General features: G+C 36.2%; 1 protein-coding gene across 12 annotated transcripts in view; it reads right to left on the minus strand.

Moving 5' to 3' along the window:
• The window catches only part of HERC1 (HECT and RLD domain containing E3 ubiquitin protein ligase family member 1), a 217817-nt gene that overhangs the window by 191308 nt on the left and 4550 nt on the right, over window positions 1-21959 (minus strand). For 2 of the 12 annotated variants that reach the window (XM_076004469.1, XM_076004461.1), the window contains exon 1: window positions 8129-11032. The exons of the other annotated variants lie outside the window; for them this stretch is intronic. The gene's annotated coding sequence lies outside the window, so the exon portion shown is untranslated. Of the gene's footprint in view, window positions 1-8128; window positions 11033-21959 lie in introns of those variants that run through there. 12 annotated transcript variants of the gene reach the window in all.

Here is a 21959-nt window from a genome sequence, read left to right on the forward strand (position 1 = left end):
ATCAGGCATTAGATTCTTATGACGAGCATGAAACCTAGATCTCTCATGTGTGCAGTTTCCAGTAGAGTTCATGCTCCTATCAGAATCTAATGCCCCCAATGATCTGACAAGAGGCAGAGTCTATGAGGTGATGCAAGTGATGGGGAGCAGCTGTAAATACATATGAAGCTTCGCTCGCTGGCCTGCTGCTCACCTCCTGCTGTGTGGCCAGGTTTCTAACAGGCCACATACTTGTACCTGTCCATGGCCTGGGGTTGGGGATCGCAGCAATAAAGGACTTGCATCAAGAATATATAAAAAGAACCTTTATAACTCAATCATAAGAAAACTCAATTTTTTAAATGAGCAAAATATTCAAACAGATACTTCACCAAAGATATATTAAATGGACAAATAAGCACATAAGAAGATGTTCAACATCATTAGTCATCAAGGAAATGCAAATTAAAACAACAATAAGATACTATTACAAACCCACTAAAATGGCTAAATTTAAAGATACAGACAATATCAAGTACTGGTGAGGATGAGCAACCAGAACACTCACATACTGTTGGTAGAAATATAAAATGGGAAACTGTTTAGCAGTTTATTATGAACACTTACTGTACTTAACCATATATGCAACAATTCTCCTTCAGGTATTTGCCTAGAAAAATGAGAACAGATGACTTACACATGAATATTCATAGCAGCTTTATTCATAATTCATAATAGCCAAAAACTGAAAACTCAAATGTTATCAACTGAAGAGTGGATAGGTAAATTATAATAGTATAATCATACACTGGCATACTACTCAATAATAAAAAGGAACGAAGTACTGATACAAGCAATGACATGGATGGATGCATCTCAAAAGCATTATGCTAAGTCAAATAAGCCAGACACAAAAGATTATACGCTTACGCTTCCATATATAAGAAATTCTAGAAGAAACAAAACTATAGTGATAGAAAGTATATCAGCTGTTGTCAGTAGCAAGGGAAAAAATGGAGAAGATTAACAGCAAAGAGCCACAAGGAAACTTTTAGGGATGATGAAAATGGACTGTATCATAATTGTGGTGGTAGTTACACGATTGTACACATTTGTCAAACTGTTCACTTAAAACAGTGAATTTTATTGTATGTTAATTATACTACATCAAAGCTGACAAAAAAACAAACAAACCCAATGACCTGCAGACTCTTCCTCCTCTTGTCCACATAATGCTGGTATTCCCAGGAGTTCTGGAACCTCCTCTTTTTCTTCTCAGTATTTTCTCTCACTCACTCTCATTTTGTTTCTGTATATAAACCATTTCTTGTTCATTCCCACAGCTAATTCATCATCACTACACAGATATCTACCAAATCTACACATCTCATCAGCATTTCTGCAGGACACAAGTCTCGCATTTCCAAATGCTTGGTGACATGACCATGTCTTTGCTTCCCACCCCTAATTCACTACATCCAAAATTAACTTCTTTCTTAACCATCTCTTCCAGCTGCCCAACCTCCTAATGCTTACCTACTCTCCCTTCTACATCCTTACAACCAGCTCCTTCTGATATATCATTCTTAGGTACCCACGGTCAGAACAGTAGAGTTTTCTTTGACTCAGGCCTTTTCTTTATATCCCAGCCTCTTTTACACATTCCCACTGTCCCCAATATGCTTTAGCACTCATAACCTGCCTTGGGAAACTACCATGGGCTCCTAAGGAGTCTTCCCAATCCAGCGCATCCAACCTACTTCTGTAGACTAATCCTTTTAAAGCTTAGTTCTAACCAATTACATCATTGCCCAGCTATAAAAAGTTGATGACTCTCCATTTCCTGTAAAATTGAATACAAGCCATTATTGTGGATTTAAGTCTATACAAAGGGAGCCACGTTGGCCCTTCAAATTCATCTCCCACACCTACCCTAAACACGTCCTAATCTTTAACAAATCAAACATTCTACCTCTGTGCCTTTGTTCATGCTATTCCCTGTCACTGAGAAGTCCTCATCTACCTAACCTTTACCTGTCAAAATCCATATTTCTCCTTCAAAGGCCTATCTCAGAGGTGACTTCCTCTACAAAGTCTTTCATGTTATAATCACCCTACACTCACCAATACAGATTTGATCACTTCCTCATCTAATTCTCTTAACACTTTTGCTCACACACAGATGATATTTATCAGATTCTGCCTGATTTGTTATAATTTGTGTACTTGTCTGCATCAACACTTCCCTGCTCACCCTACAATCAGACTCAAGCTTTTCAAGGCTGGTACTCTGTCCTACTCTTTTGTCCCTTTCAGCCACTAGCACCCCACCTTTTGCACTGCAAGGGCTTAGGAACTCCGTGGAAGATGAACTAATAATTCTGGTCTAACTAGTCTACAGAAAAATAATAAAATTAGCCACAGTGGGGACTATAAGGATAAATCAGATAATAAATTGCATTCTGCCCTTTTTTAAGTTGAAACTTTGCCTGAAGAGTTTTTTTTTTTAAAAAAAGATTCAAAATTCACTAAACCAAATCTTTCTACAAGAGCATTTCATTATAACACTCTCCTATGTTACAAATTTACAATAATTTAAAATGGGTCCTGGACTAGGCATTCTCCATCTGCCCTCAACCTCCCCAAATCAAATCTATTCTCTATCCTTCCATGCTCTGCGCTTTGCACCCTTTGAGGTTGAGCTGTAGGATTACACTACCCAAGATCTCTTCTTACTTCCAGTTACATTAGGCCATTGAGAAACACTGGTAGGAGGAAATGGGAGGAAGAGAAGAAAAGGAAACTGGGGACTAGGTGCAGTGGTTCACACCTGTAATCCTAGCACTTTGGAAGGCCAAGGCAGGAGGACCACTTGAGGCTAGGAGTTACAGACCAGCCTGGGCAATACAGCAAGACCTCATCTCTACCAAAAATTTTTTTCAAAAAATTAGGCAGGTGTGGTGGCTCACATTTGTAATTCTAGCACTTTGAGAGACCAAGGTAGGAGGATAGCTTGAGGCCAAGAGTTCGAGACCAGCCTAAGCAACATGGGGAGACCATGACTCTACATAAAATACATAAAAGTAGCTGGGTGTGATAGCACACACCTATAGTCCCAGCTACTCAGAAAGTTGAGGCAGGAGGATCACTTAAGCCCAGAAATTTGAGGCTGCAGTGAACTATGATGAAAAAGCCACTGCATTTTAGCCTGAGTGACAGAGTAAGACTCTATCTCAAAAAAAAGGAAACTGGAGTCTTTGTTTCTCTGGCACCCTTCCCACATCACAGAGCCCTTTCCTTGGGACCACAGGTCCTAACTACTAGCTCAGCTTCCATTGTTCCAGCTCTCATCAGTCTCCAGTGTTCCTTCTTCTTGCGCCCTCCGGCTTAAAAGTATATTAATTGCTTTCCAATAGTGTTAGGCCTTGGGAACTTCACAATCCCCTGCTGCTTTCCTTAACCCTACCCAAATCTCTACAACTAATCTGTTTATTTTCTTCCAGGGACTCTGACTGATATAGCTCCCTAGACTTAAAATCCCTTACTCTGCTTAAGGCTCACAATCAACTGTCCCCTCCACCTATCAAATATTACCACCCCATGTTCCTCAGCTGTCTCTGCGCTTAATAGGCAGGCAGCCCCTACCCAATCCCTACCATCACTCCATTGTTCACTCCTACCTCTGTACCCTTGTTCATGCTGCTGCCCTCTGGAATGCCCACCCATTCTTCTCCACCTAATAAATCCTACACTTTCTTCAGGTACTAATTCAAATACTACCTTTTTCCCCCAAACTTAATCTGTTCTAATAACCTTAACCACCAACTATCTTTCTCATCTTGGTATTTCTACGTCTCTAACGTGGAACTACTTGGAAAACTGTAAAAATAAATTTAAAGATTACCTTGTATGATCTCTAATTTTTGACTATATACCCCATATAAAGGGAAGTAACATCAGCTATTTTAACTTCCTTCTTCTGTATTTCTTCATAGATGTTAGTACAACATTAGAAATACAGTAACTCTTGTTGACAAATATAAATAAAAAGACATTACTACAATGTTCTGATACAAAATCTTTATGACAAGCAGCTATAACCAAATTCACTATGTTTTTAATGATTCTGTTTTCAATATAATGATTCCAAATAATAGCTGCTATCAAACTTGGGGGTTTTTTAGAACATCAATGTACTTTTTATTGAAAGACTCTTTGGAAAAAAGAGTAAAGCAAGTTATCCATTTGTCAAGTTTAACAACCTGTTATTCTAATACATGCAATTAATCCAGAAATGCAAACAGAAATGTCAGCACATGCAGGATACTTTAATTTGCACTGACTAGTGGCCATGAACCATACACTAGATTTCAGCAAAAGTAGATTTTCTAGAGGAGTGAAGAAGCCAAGGGTCCTCATCATATTGTTTGTAGAAAAAATCTCCTCCCACTTCTTTAGAACTATCAATCTGCTAACATCTGTAGAGGACAGGCTACATCATGACTTCCATAACACTTTTAGTTAATTTATCTTCACTGAACTCCCAGTGATATATCCAATTTATACTTCCAGAACTCATTCTTATGAGGCTCCCTGAAATAAAAATGGAGAAATAGCAAAAATGTAGGAAGTAGGTACCATGGCTACTTCCTCAATCAATCACAGGATATGAATGTGTGAATATGATTTTGGGGAAAAAATAAAATTCAAAAGATTATCTGAAAGAGAAAATATTATCAAAAGAAACGGAAGGGGAACATAATGGTATCAACCACTAACTAGTCTCAAAGTTACCTTTTAACCTCTTCATCAAAAATAATTGAAAATTTAAAAAAAGGATAAATAAATATATAAATAAAAATAAAAAGGATGAGCACATTCACTAATGAACTAAGTAAGGTCAGTCCTACTTGTGCATTTTTTTAAAAATCTATAATTTATGTTAATTTAACAAAGGTATGCTGAGTTATTACTATTAATACTAAGAACTTCACAAGAATATACACAAATTATCCATAGTAGGAAGTTCTACAATATACAAAGCACAGTGTTTCTAAAGGAATCAGAGCCCAGAAGTGGATAAAAATATTTAAGCTATTATAACACAATATCATAATCCTCCATAACGAAGTTACAGAGCAGGAAGTCTGTATGAATGAGACTAAGGGAGTGAAGAGAATAACAGAATGGCCAGGACACAAAAGACCAATCCTGGGTCACAGCAAAAGCTGAGTTGAGAAATCAGGACCTAAAATAAAATAACAACAGTACATTGGTACAACAGGAAGGAATGTACTAAACAAAAAAAATAAATTAATTAAAATTAAAAACAGTACATTGGGCTTGTGAGATGAATTCTAAGGACATTTAGGAGGTATGCTCAATGGCACTAGCTCAACCAACATTTTCACCTTCCAGTTTTTTTTTTTTTTTTTTTTTTTTTTTGAGACAGAGTCTCGCTTTGTTGCCCAGGCTAGAGTGAGTGCCGTGGCGTCAGCCTAGCTCACAGCAACCTCAAACTCCTGGGCTCGAGTGATCCTACTGCCTCAGCCTCCCGGGTAGCTGGGACTACAGGCATGCACCACCATGCCCGGCTAATTTTTTATATATATATCAGTTGGCCAATTAATTTCTTTCTATTTATAGTAGAGACGGGGTCTCACTCTTGCTCAGGCTGGTTTCGAACTCCTGACCTTGAGCAATCCGCCCGCCTCGGCCTCCCAAGAGCTAGGATTACAGGCGTGAGCCACAGCGCCCGGCCTCACCTTCCAGTTTTAATCAAGAAACAAGGTATTGCTTCAACTAACAAAGAGTCTATCCATTGCAGCATTATTTAGAATAGAAAAAAAAAAAAGTAAGAAAAAGGTGAACAGGCCAGGCGTGGTGGCTCATGCCTGTAATCCTAGCACTCTGGGAGGCCAAGGCTGGACGATCACTTGAGCTCAGGAGTTCCACACCAGCCTGAGCAACAGTGAAACCCATCTCTACTAGAAATAGAAAAAATTAGCTGGATGTTGTGGTCCACACCTGTAGTCCCAGCTACTCGGAGGCTGAGACAAGAGGATTGCTTGAGCCCAGGAGTTTGAGGTTGCCATGAGCTAAGCTGATTCCATGGCACTCTCCTCAGGGCAACAGAGTAAGACTTTGTGTCAAAAAAAAAAAAAAAAAAAGAAAAAGAAAAAGAAAAAAGAAAAGAAGAAACAATCTAAAGCCCAACAGAAGAAACTGGTTAAATAAATTATACACAAACGCTGGAATTCAAGGCAATTATTTAAAAGAATGAGAAAGATGTACAATTATCTGGAATATATCAAATTGTAATAATATGAAAATAAGCCCATGCCTATGGAACTCATGAAGCTGTACACTTACTATGTGTATACTTCTACGAATGTACATTATACTTTCACAAAAAGTTCTTAAAACATTTTTAATAAAATAAATACCTAGCTACAAATTTAACAAAATATGTGCAAGATCTACATGCTGAAAATTACAAGACATTGATGAAAAAAATCAATAGGAGAGACATGCCATGTTTCTAGATTAGAAGATTAAATATCATACAAAAATGTCAATTCTCTCCCAAATTGATCTATAGATTTAATGTAATACTTACCAAAATCTCAGGAAGATTTTTTTAGTTGTAAACAAACTTACTTTAAAATTTATATAGAAAGGCAAAGGAACTAGGATAGCTAAAAATATAAGCCTTACCATCAACTTAGAACCAACCAGGAAATGCTGAGATGTACAAATAAAATATAACCCAAACCTCAAAAAGGAAAATATTTTTAAAATAAGACCACCCCAAAAATCTGCTTGGGCAGAGAGAACGATTAACAAAGCAAATTACTAGATGTTGCCCATAAATCAGGAAACAAGATTTGTTAAAGAATCTACAGACAGTTCCTTGAGAACAGACTTCAAGTACAAAAATTCATTTCACAACATAACAGGCTCCTTTCCCCTCCCACCTTCCCAATAGTACTAATAATCAGAGATGGTTTTACACATACACACACACACACACACACACACACACACACACACAGAGCCCATATGTAGAGTGCTCCAGAAGAGCCACACTTTATTCTTCCTAATATTTACTTAAAAAGGTTGGAGTCACTTATCTTTTAATGCAATGTAGGAAAGTATAAAAGGGTTTTTTTGCTATCAAACTACAAAATAATCAGTAAACCCAAAGTCTACAGAAAAACAATAAAACGAAGCTTTATACTACTCACTGTCTCCTTAAATTAACATATCCCCAAAAATGTTCTTTTATTTACTCAATAATCCTTTACTACTAACAAGTCAGCTACAGTACAGGAGGGAGAAAGGAAGGTAACTATACAACCCATTTTACCCGGGACATTACCATTTTATCCTTATTGTCCCTGCAAATGCCTTTTTACTGGGGTACAGGCAAAATATCAAATGCCTATCAATGTCTTCTTTTACGAATACAGTATTTTAGTTTATAGAGCAATATACTGAGAATTCTAAAAAAATTCTCTCAATATATAAACAGATCTAGGAAAAAATCTGGAGAACTACACACAATATAACAGTGGTTAATCTTCTGGTGGGATTACAGTTGGTTTTCACTTTTTTCTTTATTATCTCTCTATACTATTAATACCTAAATTTTTTTACAACAAACATATATTACCTTTTACATTTAGGAGGGAGTTATTTCTACGTGTTACAATGCTATCTTTCTTTCTAACCCAAATCCTCATTCATTTCAAAAGCATGCACTACTCTTCTTTGATATATGTTATTCATCAAGAACTGAGACAATGTAATGTGTAAAGAAAATTAGCTCTTAAGATGCAGAAAATTTTAATTCAAGAACCAGCTCTGCTTGGAAAATATGGAAGCTTCCTATCCACCTTTCAAAGTTGTTAAAAGGATCAAATTAGAATCTATGTTAAAGTACTTTAATGCAATGTATTAATGTGAGCTGTTACTATTACAACTCCAAGAACAAAATGTATAACCTCAGGTCCCATATATAAAATGAAGGTGTCCTATTAAAGGTGTCCAGCTCCAATTCATTTCTAAATCTGAAATTCTGGTATTAACAGTGTCCCCTTAACTGAGCCTTCTACCTGCATCTAAACTACCTCCTCTGGAGGTATACCTTTGTTTATGGACAATGGTTCCTGGGTCTTCATGTTTTCTATCTTCACTAGGACACAACCAACTCTCCACATTCTTCTCTTATGGCTCTGATTGCCTGAAAGTTAAAGAAAATATATCTGTTCCCTCCAAACAGACTTTAAATCCCTTCTTAATCTAATTTATATGTCATGCTCTCTACCTTCCATATCTTACAGTGTAGAGCAGTGGCTATGCACATGGATTCCAGAGCCAAGCTGTATAGGTTCAAATGCTGGTTCTGCTATGTCACCAGCTCTACGATGTAACCTTAAACAATTTACTTATATCTCTCTGTGCCTCAGTTTCCTCATCGGTAAAACAGGAATAACAATAGTATACCTGTTGTTGTGTAAAGTACTGAAAACAGTGCCTGGATATAGTAAATGTTATATAGTGACTCAAGTCTTTTTCTAATGTTGCTTCTCTGAAAGTGTAATGCTTACAGGCTAAGATAAAACAAAGAACCAACATTTGCCTCTTGCTTTTTTCTCATTGAAGAATGTCATATTTTCACCTATCTAACGTTTTTCCATATCACTGTAGTAAACTCATGCAAACTCTTCATCATTGGGTATTTTTCTTTACTCTTCGTTCAAATCCTCTGACCCAACAGTTCCCAAAATTTATTCCTCAGATCACTAGTTCCTCAAGATATCATAAAGGGGAAAAAGGTTCAGTGATCATAGAAATTTGGAAAATGCTGAGTTAATATTAAGCAGGTTAATATTAAGCAGTTAATATTAAGCAGTAAAGTTTCTTTACTCTGAGTCTTTGACATATTAACATGCACTATGACATTCCACTATGACATATCCAAGAGAGGATACAAGAAGCCACATTGGGAAATGCTGCTGTTCCAGTCCTTTGACAATCTTTAATACAAAATATGCTGTGTTATGTAAACTCAATATTTTACTAATCTGATTCACACACAAAGTCTGTTTCCAAGTTCATGCTGAGAAATCTGGCTCAAGAAAACTAATAACTAGCCGATGCGCAGTGGCTCACATCTGTAATCTAGCATTTTGGCAGGCCAAAGAGAAAGGATTGCTTGAGGTCAGGAGTTCAAGACAAGCCTGAGCAAATGCAAGACCCAGTCTTTACCAAAAATAGAAAAAAAGAAAAAAAAACCTTATCCCAGCATGGTGGCACATGCCTGTAGTCCCAGCTATTCAGGAGGCTGAGGCAGGAAGATCACTTGAGCCCAGGAGTTTGAGGTTGCAGTAAGTAAGCTATGATGATGCCACTACACTCTACACAGGGCAACATAGTGAGACTGTGCCGCAAAAAAAAAAAAAAAAAGACACTAATAACTGCTGCCCTGAACAAACTACTTTCGAAATTTCCAAATTCCGTTCTTGTTTTGTTTTTTGAGACACAGTCTCGCTCTGTTGCCTGGGCTAGAGTGCTGTGGTGTCAGCCTAGCTCACAGCAACCTCCAACTCCAGCAATCCTCCTGCCTCAGCCTCCCGAGTAGCTAGGACTACAGGTGTATACCACCTTGTATGGCTAATTTTTTCTATTTTTAGTTGCCCAGCTAATTTTTTTTATATTTTTAGTAAAGACAGGGTCTTGCTCTTGCTCAGGCTGCTCTGGAACTCCTGAGCTCAAGGGATCCTCCCACCTCAGCCTCCCAGAGTGCTAAGGCTTGAAATTTCTGGATTCATATTCATCGACCTCTTAAAAAGGAAAACCACCAATGATCATACTCTAGGTCACAGGTATTTACCTCATGATGGGATTTTAACCTATTTATTGGCCAAACATCCTTTGAACAAATCTATTTATTCAATATTTCCAAATTTTCTCTCAATTTTCAATAATAAAGACTTGCACTCTTCCCTTAACGGAATTCTACCACAGAACATTATCAAATCATCCTAGTACCAGTGCTGGCATAAATATAGTGCCCTAAATATACAACATACAGTGTTGAAGAAATATTTTCTTTTTTTTTTTTGAAGAAATCTTTTCTAAAACGGCATCTAACATATGAAGAAGGAACAACATTTCACTATTTTGCAAACCTGATGAATTAATAAATCTAAGCAATTATCCTCAATAGCTGCTAACATCAGAAAGAGAGATAAGACCTTATGTACCTCTTGATGGAAAAACAAACCACTCTTCCAAAAAAATGTATAGCAAATTTAGGAGATAAAAAAACATGCTAAATAACATTACAGAGATGCAATCAGCAAAATGACACATAGGAAGCTTCTCAGCATACAACCTGGTTTCTTTTAATAAAAAGAATTGTAAGGAAGAAAAAAACTGTTGGAGAGAGTCTAAAGACTAAAAGTGATTTAATAAACATGTCAAACAATTGTAAATTATAGACCTTATTTGAATGACACTTCAGCAAATAAACTATATATTAATATCTGTATCTATCTATAAATCAGAGAAATATGAAAACTGATTACATATTTGATTATATTAAGAACTTGCCATAAAATGTTTTTGGTATGATAACGGCATTACGGTTACATTATAAAAAGAGAAACAGAGAAATCAATACTGAACTATCTGAAATGTACAAATTACATGTCTGGGATCTGATTTAAAATAATCCAGGGGCTGGGCGCGGTGGCTCACGCCTGTAATCCTAGCTCTCTGGGAGGCCGAGGGCGGCGGATCGTTTGAGGTCAGGAGTTCGAAACCAGCCTGAGCAAGAGCGAGACTCTGTCTCTACTATAAATAGAAAGAAATTAATTGGCCAACTAATATATAGAGAAAAAATTAGCTGGGCATGGTGGCGCATGCCTGTAGTCCCAGCTACTCAGGAGGTGGAGGCAGTAGGATTGCTTGAGCCCAGGAGTTTGAGGTTGCTGTGAGCTAGGCTGACGCCACGGCACTCACTCTAGCCTGGGCAACAAAGTGAGACTCTGTCTCAAAAATAAAATAAAATAAAATAAAATAAAATAAAATAAAATAAAATAAAATAAAATAAAATAAAATAAAATAAAATAAAATAAAATAAAATAAAATAAAATAAAATAATCCAGGTACTGGGGGGTGAGAGGTAGTTGATAAAAATATAGACTAATCGGCCGGGCGCGGTGGCTCACGCCTGTAATCCTAGCACTCTGGGAGGCCGAGGCGGGCGGATTGCTTGAGGTCAGGAGTTCGAAACCACCCTGAGCAAGAGCGAGACCCCGTCTCTACTATAAATAGAAATAAAATTAATTGGCCAACTAACATATATAGAAAAAATTAGCCGGGCATGGTGGCGCATGCCTGTAGTCCCAGCTACTCGGGAGGCTGAGGCAGAAGGATCGCTTGAGCCCAGGAGTTTGAGGTTGCTGTGAGCTAGGCTGACGCCACGGCACTCACTCTAGCCTGGACAACAAAGCGAGACTCTGTCTCAAAAAAAAAAAAAAAAAAAAAAAAAATATAGACTAATCAAGACTGCCTATGAATTGATCATTCTTGAGGCTCCATGCTGGGTATTTGGGAGTTCTTTATACTATTCTCACTACTTTTATACTAATATATATTTAAAATATATATTAGTATATTTTAAGATCAAATTATATTTACATAGTACTATAAGGACTCATTTTGACATGAATTTCATAAGCAATCAACATGCTAAACTCTCCTGTGTAATCACCCTTATTTACATGTCTGTTAACAGCATCTGACTAATTTACAGCTTTCTATAGAAAAAAATATAGTGCTCATATATGATTTATTTTTAAATTTTTATTTATTAAATAAAGCAACAGTCACAGAAAAAAACCTGCAGACAATATTGCAGAGTCATCGCTATCTTTCTAGCCCTATGGGCCTTTAATACTTCTGGAATTTATCGTCAGCAGACTTACTGCATAAACAGTCCAGCTCACTGAGCTTCCAAACAGGACTAGTTTTATCTTGTGTACAAAAACCCTTTCCTGCCTGCCTACTCTGAAATAAGGAGCCAAACCAACAGATGGCAGATGAAGAAGGAGGGGGTGGAGATAAGGAGGCAGCACAAGAGAGTACCATGAAAAAAGAAAATAACATTGAGAAAACTAAAATACATCTTAAATATGAATTTAAGAATACAAAATATTCAGCAATTCCTTCGATTTTTGCAAAACAAAGTCACATTTTGTCTATCAATTACTTTAAAGCTAAGTGATTCTGTGAATATGCATCTGACTTTAATCCTTTATATAGCATACTGTTAAGAGTTTTGAAAAGTCCTTATTATCTTAGACCAATTTAAATGAACTAAAGCCATTCAACTATTTTCAAAATGAACAAGGGAAAACCGAGACATACCAAACTTTTATCAGCATTTCACTACTGCTACACATTATTATATCTGCCTTTTCAGAAGCTACTCGACTTCCTTTTTTGACTTTAAAAAAGTAATGCGCCCTACCACAATGCTAATCTACTATACAATAAAAACCACCTCAGTATTACTGCAGTCTAAGTAGTAGAAGGTTTTAATTAAAATATTGGTTTAAAAGATATTACAAGTGGTGCTATTAGAATTACAGTTTCAACCTAAATGACATTTCTTTATAATGCCTAGGCTTTTAGTATAATAAACATTATTTAAGAACATGCCAATTACAATAGGTCATCTTGGCCCATTCATAATGCCAAGTATCTCTTCTGCTTTCATAAGCCATTTTCCAATTACTTATTTTAGAGATCAAGCCAGCAATACCATAAAAGTAGAAGTCCACCACTCACACTCTGGCAGTTTTACAAAGAAATAGCAACTTTTAGGCTCTGGTCATAAAAAAGGACATCATAACAAAGGACAATTAGAGGTTGAGATTATTCAGGGGCTCATCCCTCAGGCAGCTCCCTCTCTTCTCTATGGAAGTTTGTTAACACACTGATTGCCACTCTAGGAAAAAAAACATTTTCCTTGGGGCCACAGTGTTTTATTATGAAAATAGAATAAAAACTTCAAAAACAAAATGATGGTTTCTAATTTAATGAAAAAATGAAATTTATTGACTTCATTTAATCCACACTTTTAGAATTAATTTGTCAATATTAATTATAACAATAAGAACATCAACAAGTAAGATTTTCATGAACCAACTGCAGGGTTTTGCCCAGGTTTTGCTTCACAAAGCCCCAGCCTCAAAACTAGTGTGAGTTAAATACAACTCACATGGCAGTTAACATGTTAAACAGAAAAATATCTGCCTATCTCACAGAGGTGTTATGAGGATCAATGGAGAAAACATTTACAAAAGTATTTTGTAAACTAAAAAGCTATATATAAATGTAAGTTATTATTTCTCTACTTGTTTGTATACCAGTTTACTTAACTTTGCTCCTTAATGTAGTATCACTGGCTTTCAAAATCTACCAGGAAAAGCTTCATATTTCAAGGCATAAAGTTTCACAAATATTCTCTTTTCTATAGCAAAGTTCAATCCTTACACACCAAATACTGTTCTCTTCTAACATGTATTCTTCTTCTTGGGAAAACAGAACAAGAAACATTCTTTAAGAAATCAACGCAACATGTAACCCCTAAAATTCTGACTCAGGTGTCACCAATGCCTGAACACCTATACAGAATGGTCCTGCTCACACAACACTACTGGGATGGGATTTTAGGTCAGCCAAAGCCATCACATTGAGGATGGCCATTTCTATGTTCTGCCCCCAACAATCACCAATATCCTTTACATTTCTGAATTCTCATCCAGTCTGTATCACTTACTGTGTGGTCTTGGGCAAGTTACTTAACCAATCTGTGCTTCAATTTTCTTATTTGCAAAATAAGGCTTTACCTCATAGGTTAAAAGTGGTTTAAATAATATATAGAAAAAATGCTAAGAGAGTGGATGTTAAATGATCTCACCACAAGAATGATAACTATGTGAAGTAATGCATATGTTAATTAGCTAGATTTAGTCATTCCACAACATATATATACTTCAAAATATCAGGTAGTATTAATACATGAGAAATACATATAATTTTATCTGTCAATTTAAAAATAAAATAAAAATAATACACAAAATTGCTTAGAACAATACCTACACAGTAAATGCTCAATAAGTGTTTGCTAATGTTATTCCTTTGCATGTATATCTGTCTACTTCCCCATCACATCACCATCACTAAATTACATAAATCTCTCTATCATTCTCCATCACTCATTATTCCCAAAACAGTGAGCAACTTTGAGAATATGATCCTATTACTGACAAAATTTCATTATATATGACTAGACACTTGGTTACATAAGAAAGTTCAATGATACCTTATATAAAAGACACTGGCCCCCACATACTTTTAAATCATATTAACACATAGATAATATAATCTTCCTAGTTCTACATTAGGTTATCCATTTAATTCCAATACCATCAATTAGCAAGGCTGCTTACTTAAGTTGTATCACATAAAATCGCCCATGACCAAAGAGTTTTATGGTATAGTGACTAAGGTCTTAAAATAAGGCAAAATTTTAAAGTGCCTCTATAAATGCAACTATATTTAGCTTTTTAAAAAAAGGTCAGACAAAAACAATATCAAAAAAATAAAAATCAACAAAGCCTTTAAGTCAGGAGTTTACAGGGAGGAAAAATAACTTGCCAAAAGAAACAGCAAATATTACTACTACATTAATATCATTATCAGCATAATTAAGGGACAAAGAGTACATTAAATACTTGCAACAAGCATTCAAGTTTGTTTTTTACATATTACATAGCACATGCTATGACCAATTATATGCTCTTTTTTATAAACTCTAAATCCTGAGACTGGGTATAGTGGCTCACATCTGTAATTCCAGAAGGATCACTTGAGGCCAGGAGTTCAAGACCAGCCTTGGCAACATAGCCAGATCTCATTTCTAAAAAAAAAAAAAAAAATTAGCCAGATGTAGTGGTGGCAGGCACCTATAGTCCTACCTACTTGGGAGGCTGAGGCAAGAGGATTGCTTGAGCCCATTAGTTCAAGTGTACAGCGAGTTATGATCGCACCACTGCACTCCAGCCTAGGCAACAACAGAGTGAGACCCTATCTCTAAAAAAAATAAATAAATAAGTTCTAAATCCTTAACATTTCACATGTAAATACCCAATGTAAAATATTCAGTATTGTTTAACTGACTTAATAGTTCTCTGTTAGCTTAAAATCTAAAAAAGGTAGAATCACTTAATCTAATTTAGAGATAATTTTACTCCACAGACAACTTCCTGGTACTACATCCCTGGCTTACTACATGGCAGGGACTTTTCTAGGCACTTGAATGAACAAGACATACAAGGTTCCTGCTTTCATGGAATTTATGTTCCAGTGAGCAAGACAAATAAAACGGGCAGACAAATAAGTAATTATATTTCAGGAAGCATAAATGCCATTAAAAAATAAAGCAACAGAGACAGGGAAGTGGGGGGTGGCTATTATTTTCTATACCACGATCACTGAAGAGCTCTCTAAAGAGGTGACTCTGAGGACCTATGTTTAAGCAGAAGTCTGAATAATGTGAGGGAGCCAGCAGTGCAAACAAACCTGAGGGACAAGCACTCTAAACAGGGAAGAATAAGTATTAAGCCCTGGAAATGTACCTGGCACAAAGAATATAGAAGTTTAGTGTAGCAGGCATGGAATAAACAAGGAGAGAGGTAGGCAGAGACGACATCATGTAGGACCTCATAGGTCATGGCTAGGAATTTGGCTGTTATTTTAATTGTAAAAGGAAGTTATTTAAAGTATTAAGCAACAGAGTGATTGACACTTAAAAAATCATCCTAGCTATGAAGTAGAAAATGGTCAATAGGTGGTCAAGTGAGAAAGTAGGGAAACCAGATGAGAGACTATTATAATTAACCCAAGCAGGAGATGATGATGGTTTAAACCAGGATAATTAGCTAGAGATGATGAAATGTGATCAAATTAGAAATGTACTCAAGAAGATTTGCTAATAGACTGGTTATAGGGTATAAAAACAAAAAAAGAAGAATCACAGATGACGCTCAGGATTTTGACCTGAGTGACTAGCTGAATGGTACTGCCATTTACTAAGAGCAGATTCTCTAAGAGCAGAATAGGAATCGCACCTTCCTGTGTTGTACAAATTTAGTCTGAGATGCCTATTAGCCAGCCAAATGAGGTGTGGAATAAACAGATAAATTAAGACATTGGACCTTGGGAAAGGGGTCTGGGTTGAAGACATAAATGTGGGCCGGGCGCTGTGGCTCACGCCTGTAATCCTAGCTCTTGGGAGGCCGAGGCGGGCGGATTGCTCAAGGTCAGGAGTTCAAAACCAGCCTGAGCAAGAGCGAGACCCCGTCTCTACTATAAATAGAAAGAAATTAATTGGCCAACTGATATATATATATAAAAAAAAAAATTAGCCGGGCATGGTGGTGCATGCCTGTAGTCCCAGCTACCCGGGAGGCTGAGGCAGAAGGATCACTTGAGCCCAGGAGTTTGAGGTTGCTGTGAGCTAGGCTGACGCCACGGCACTCACTCTAGCCTGGGCAACAAAGCGAGACTCTGTCTCAAAAAAAAAAAAAAAAAAGACATAAATGTGAGTCAATCAACATATAGATAGCATTTAAAACCACAAAAGAGATAAATGTAACTGGTGCCAGGTGTGGTGGCTTATGCCTATAATCCCAACACTTTGGTAGGCCAAGGTGGGAAGATTGTTTGAGGCCAGATTTCAAGACCAGACTGAGTAAAATAGTGGGACCTCCATCTCTACAAAAATAAAAAATAAAAATAAAATAGAAAAATTAGCAAGGCGTAGTGGCACATGCCTATAGTCCCAGCTCCTGGGGAGGCTGAAGGAGGAGGATCACTTGAGCCCAGGAGTTGGAGGTTGCAGTGAGGCAGTGACCTATGATGATGCCATGCACTTTAGCCTTGGCAACAGAGGGAGACCCTGTCTCAAAAAAACAAAAACAAAATGTAGATAGAGAAGACTTTTTAAATTTAATCCTACCAGGTAGCAACTATTATTATTCCCATTTTACAGATTAGGAAACTGAGGCTAAGAGATTAAGACATGCCTAATATCACCTCTTAGAAAGAAGAGAAAAGAAAGAAAAAATAGATCTACCTGACTACAAAGCCCATGACCTTTCTCAACTGGGGCTCATCATCTAAACTCAAACAATAGAGTGACTATTTTCTCAATTCTCTCAAGGATGGTATATAACTAGTGCCATCCTAGATGCACTGGAAAGAAGTTAAATCTCTACATACAACAAATTTCCAGGTGGTTTAGAGCATTAGGGTTTGATTCTCTCATGAAACTCTAGTTGAAAAAAATACTATATTATTATTATTCCATTACTTCTATTAGGAATCATTTAAAATGAGAGCGATTCCTGCACAGCAAAGGAAACAATCAACAAAATGAAAAGGCAACCTATGGACTGTGAGAAAATATTTGCAAACTGTGTATTAATATATATATGATAAGCAGTAATTTCCAAAATACATAACAAACACAACTCAATAGCAAACAAATAAAAACAAAAATAAATAACCTGATTTTAAAATAAGCAAAGGACCTGAATAGTCATTTCTACAAAAAAAGACATAAAAATGGCCAACAAGTATATGAAAAGGTGCTCAACATCACTAATCATTAGGGAAATACAAATCAAAACTACAGTAGATATCACCTCATACCTGTTAGGATGGCTATTATCAAAAAGAGATAACTCACAATCCTGAAAGTGCTGTGCAAAAAAAAAAAGACAAGAGCTAACAAGCTAACAAGCTTTGGTAAGGGTGTGAAGAAAAGGGAATACTTGTACACTGTTGATGGTAATATAAACTGGAACAGCTATTACAGAAAACAATGTTTTCCATAAAAAATTAAAAAGAAACCAACCATATGATCTAGCAATCTCTCTTCTGGGTACATACCCAAAGGAAATGAAATCAGTACAGCAGAGAGAGATCTGTATTCCCATGTTCACTGCGGCAATATTCACACTAGCCAAAATACAAAAGCAACCTAAATGTCTGTCAATAGATGACTAGAAAAAAAATTGTGATAACATACATACACACACACACACACACACACACACACTGGAATCTTATTTAGCTTTTAAAAAGGAGATCCTGCCGTTTATAACAACATGGATGAACCTGAAGGATGTTATGTTAAGTGAAATAAGTCAGACATAGAAAAAAAAAAAAAGACTGCATGATCAATCTTATATGTGGAATCTAAAAAAACACATCAAATACATAGACACAGAAAATAGAACAGTTAGGAAGTGGGAGAAGATGTAGACCAAGGGGACAAAGTTGCAGTTATATAGGATGAATAAATCTAGAGGTCTAAAGTATAGCATGAGGACCATAATTAACAATAATGTATACTGGAAATTTTCTAAGACAGTAGATTTTAGGGGTTCTTACCACCAAAAAAAAAAAGGTAACTATGTGAGAAGATGGGTATGTTAAATTGCTTACCTGTAAGAATCATTTCAATATATATATATAAATATATATATATAAACATCATGTTGTACACCTTAAGTTTATATAATAAGTAAATCTGAAATAAATAAAATGAAAAGACTGGTGAACAACATAAGTTACCATCGTGACTTTTCATGGGCTTCTCTTTGTAACCAGTAAGATCTAGTGTTATTTGAGGTTTTTATAACACCACAAGTAATTTTACTTTAAGACTACACAAGAACTCTACTGGTTCCTTTCACAATCTATCTTCTTGGGAACATCACTTCATCAGAAAACCACTAGAATATAAGCTCCTTAAGTGTAAGAATCTTTGATTCTTTTATTAATGTGTTTCAAGCACCTGGAGTAGTGCCCCTTCTGGGAAAGAACCTAAATTACCAGCCTTGCTTGTAACTATGGAACTTGTTACCCTATAAGATGGGGATTTTTTCATGTTGTCTTAGCTTCTTGTCACCAATGAAATCTGATAAGATTACCCTAAGCCAGAATTTTAAACTGTCAATTTCATCTTTACTAAAACTGTCCTTCTTCCTTATGGAACTATGACAGTTCCAGATACTACCATTACTGGTCAAAATCGACAGCATGGTTATCAATGTATACTTTGTATACTGATCATAATAACTAGTATACAATGTGAATCAGTAATTACTATGGCATACATATTGTAGAGGAAGAAATAGTCTCCTTACAATTTGTTATCCTTTGTTAAACTCCACAAGTATTTCACAGCACAGGTTTTATGACTCAATGCAGCACCTCCATTAAACATAAAAGGTTTCAAATGAAAAATTTTCACTAGGCCAGAAATTGCATTCTAATCGATTTTACCTGCATGTAATAACCTACACATATCAGTATAATATTGGTGGGTGGCCGGGCGCTGTGGCTCACGCCTGTAATCCTAGCTCTTGGGAGGCCGAGGCGGGCGGATTGCTCAAGGTCAGGAGTTCAAAACCAGCCTGAGCAAGAGTGAGACCCCGTCTCTACTATAAATACAAAGAAATTAATTGGCCAACTGATATATATATAAAAAATTAGCCGGGCATGGTGGCGCATGCCTGTAGTCCCAGCTACCCGGGAGGCTGAGGCAGAAGGATCACTCGAGCCCAGGAGTTTGAGGTTGCTGTGAGCTAGGCTGACGCCACGGCACTCACTCTAGCCTGGGCAACAAAGTGAGACTCTGTCTCAAAAAAAAAAAAAAAAAAAAAAAAAAAAATATTGGTGGGTGGACAACGTATTTTATTTTCAAGCTGTAAGAACCCACCAACCACCTACATTAAGTGCCCTTCTATAAGGGGTCACTGGAAGGATTACTAAGCAATTTTTAAATAACTTATCTTTGGCAAAAAAAAATACAATTAAAAAGCATGACAACACATTCTGTTGTTGAGGCTGCAGGAAAAATAGGTGCTCTATTACTGGCAGGAATGCAAATTGGTACGACACTTGTGGAGGAAAATTTGGGAATATCTAACAAAACCACATGTACACCTTTTGGCTCAGCAAACCCACTTAAAGGAATCTATCTTGAAGATACACCTCTAACTAAAATACATACACAAAGATTATTTATTACAACACTCTTCATAATGCAAAATATAGGAAACAACCTAAATGTCCACACATAGACTAATGGTTAAATAAGATACATCTACACAGTTAAGTACTAAGAGCTGTAAAAAGAATGAAGAGTATGAAAAGAATATTTCTTCAAAAGAATGAACTGATTTAGAGTCATTTCCAGAATATACTGTTCAGTGAAAAAAGTACAAAAGAGTATAATATATTCTTTGTGTAAAAAAAGAAGGTAATAGAAAAACAGTTTAGCAATGCCTCAAAAAGTTAAACATAATCATATGACCTAACAATTCCACTCTAGGTATAACCACGAGAAATGAAAACATATCCACACAAAAAACTGCATGCCCATGTTCATGACAGCATTATTCATAATAGCCAAAAAATGAAAAGCCAAATGTCCATCATTTGATGAACAAAATGTTCATATTTTGTTCAATATGAACAAAATATTCATACAAAGGAATATCACTCAGCCATAAAAAGGGATGACGTACTGATATATGCTACAACACTGATGAACCTTGACAAAATTATGCTAAATGAAGGAAGCCAGATACAAAATACCACATATGATTTCATTAACACAAAATGTCCTGAACAGGGAAATACATACAGACAGAAAGAAGACTGGAAAGAAAACATAGGGAGTGACTGACTTCTAATGGACAGAAGGCTTCTTTTTCGGGCGATAAAAATGTTCTCTAATTAGATGGTGGTGATGGTTGCACAATCTTGTAAATATACTAAAAACCACTGCATTATACATTTAAAAGGGTAAGTTTTATTATATGTGAATTGTATGTCAATAAAAAATTGTATGCAGATAAAAAAATTGCATGCCAAAAAATGAAAGGAATATAAGAAAACACATATGTACATGTTCATTTGTGTAAAAGAAATAAAGGAAGGGAAAAACTAGAAACTAAAAAGATTGATTACCTACAAGGCATGGAAAAGAAATAGAAACAAAGGTGAGGAGATAGAAATGTAGTAGGAATAAGGACAGAGTGACACTTCTCTGAGTATACGTTTTAAAGTAGTAGTGTTTAGAAACTATAATGTTTCATATACCAAAATAATAATAATAATAATCATTAAAATTGACCAGGATTGGGGGGAACCCAAAATGGAATACAAACAGTAAAAAATGAACCTAACTGTCTTACAGATGAATAACATAACAACACTAAAGGGATGGGGGGAAGAAAATAACTTTGGAAAACAGTACTTTGACTAGATATTGTAAGGCTAAAGACAAAAAGAATTACCCACAAATACTCTAATTAGTAAGTATGTTTTTCATAAGGGTATGAATCAGCTATAACAACTTGATATGCATTCTAGAAGTGAACAAATAAGTGTGTATATGAGAACCAGGTTCCTGACAGAGAAAGATAAAGAAAGGGGGAAGGTTAGAATGAGCCTTGTGATGTTGGTTTGGAACAGAAAGTATCAATATCAACTCATGGTTTTTTACATATATAAAAATATAGGTATAAATGTGTGCACGCACATGCATGGGTTAGTATATATATTTCCTAGTTCTGTCATCTGAAGGCCTAGGAGTAATAAGAACCCAATAAACATACCAAGTAAACAGATTTAGATATTAAATACTGTTCTCCAATAAAAGGAACCGAAGTTTCTTGGAGAAGTAGGTGATTCCAGGACTGGGGCAGAAAAAATATGAGCATGGAACAGTAGTGGCCCCAGTATATAAGACAAGTGCTTGGCTGGGCATGGTGGCTCACACCTGTGATCCTAGCAATCTGGGAGCCTGAGGTGGGAGG

Source organism: Microcebus murinus, chromosome 6, assembly GCF_040939455.1.
Source record: "Microcebus murinus isolate Inina chromosome 6, M.murinus_Inina_mat1.0, whole genome shotgun sequence".
Taxonomy (NCBI): domain Eukaryota; kingdom Metazoa; phylum Chordata; class Mammalia; order Primates; family Cheirogaleidae; genus Microcebus; species Microcebus murinus.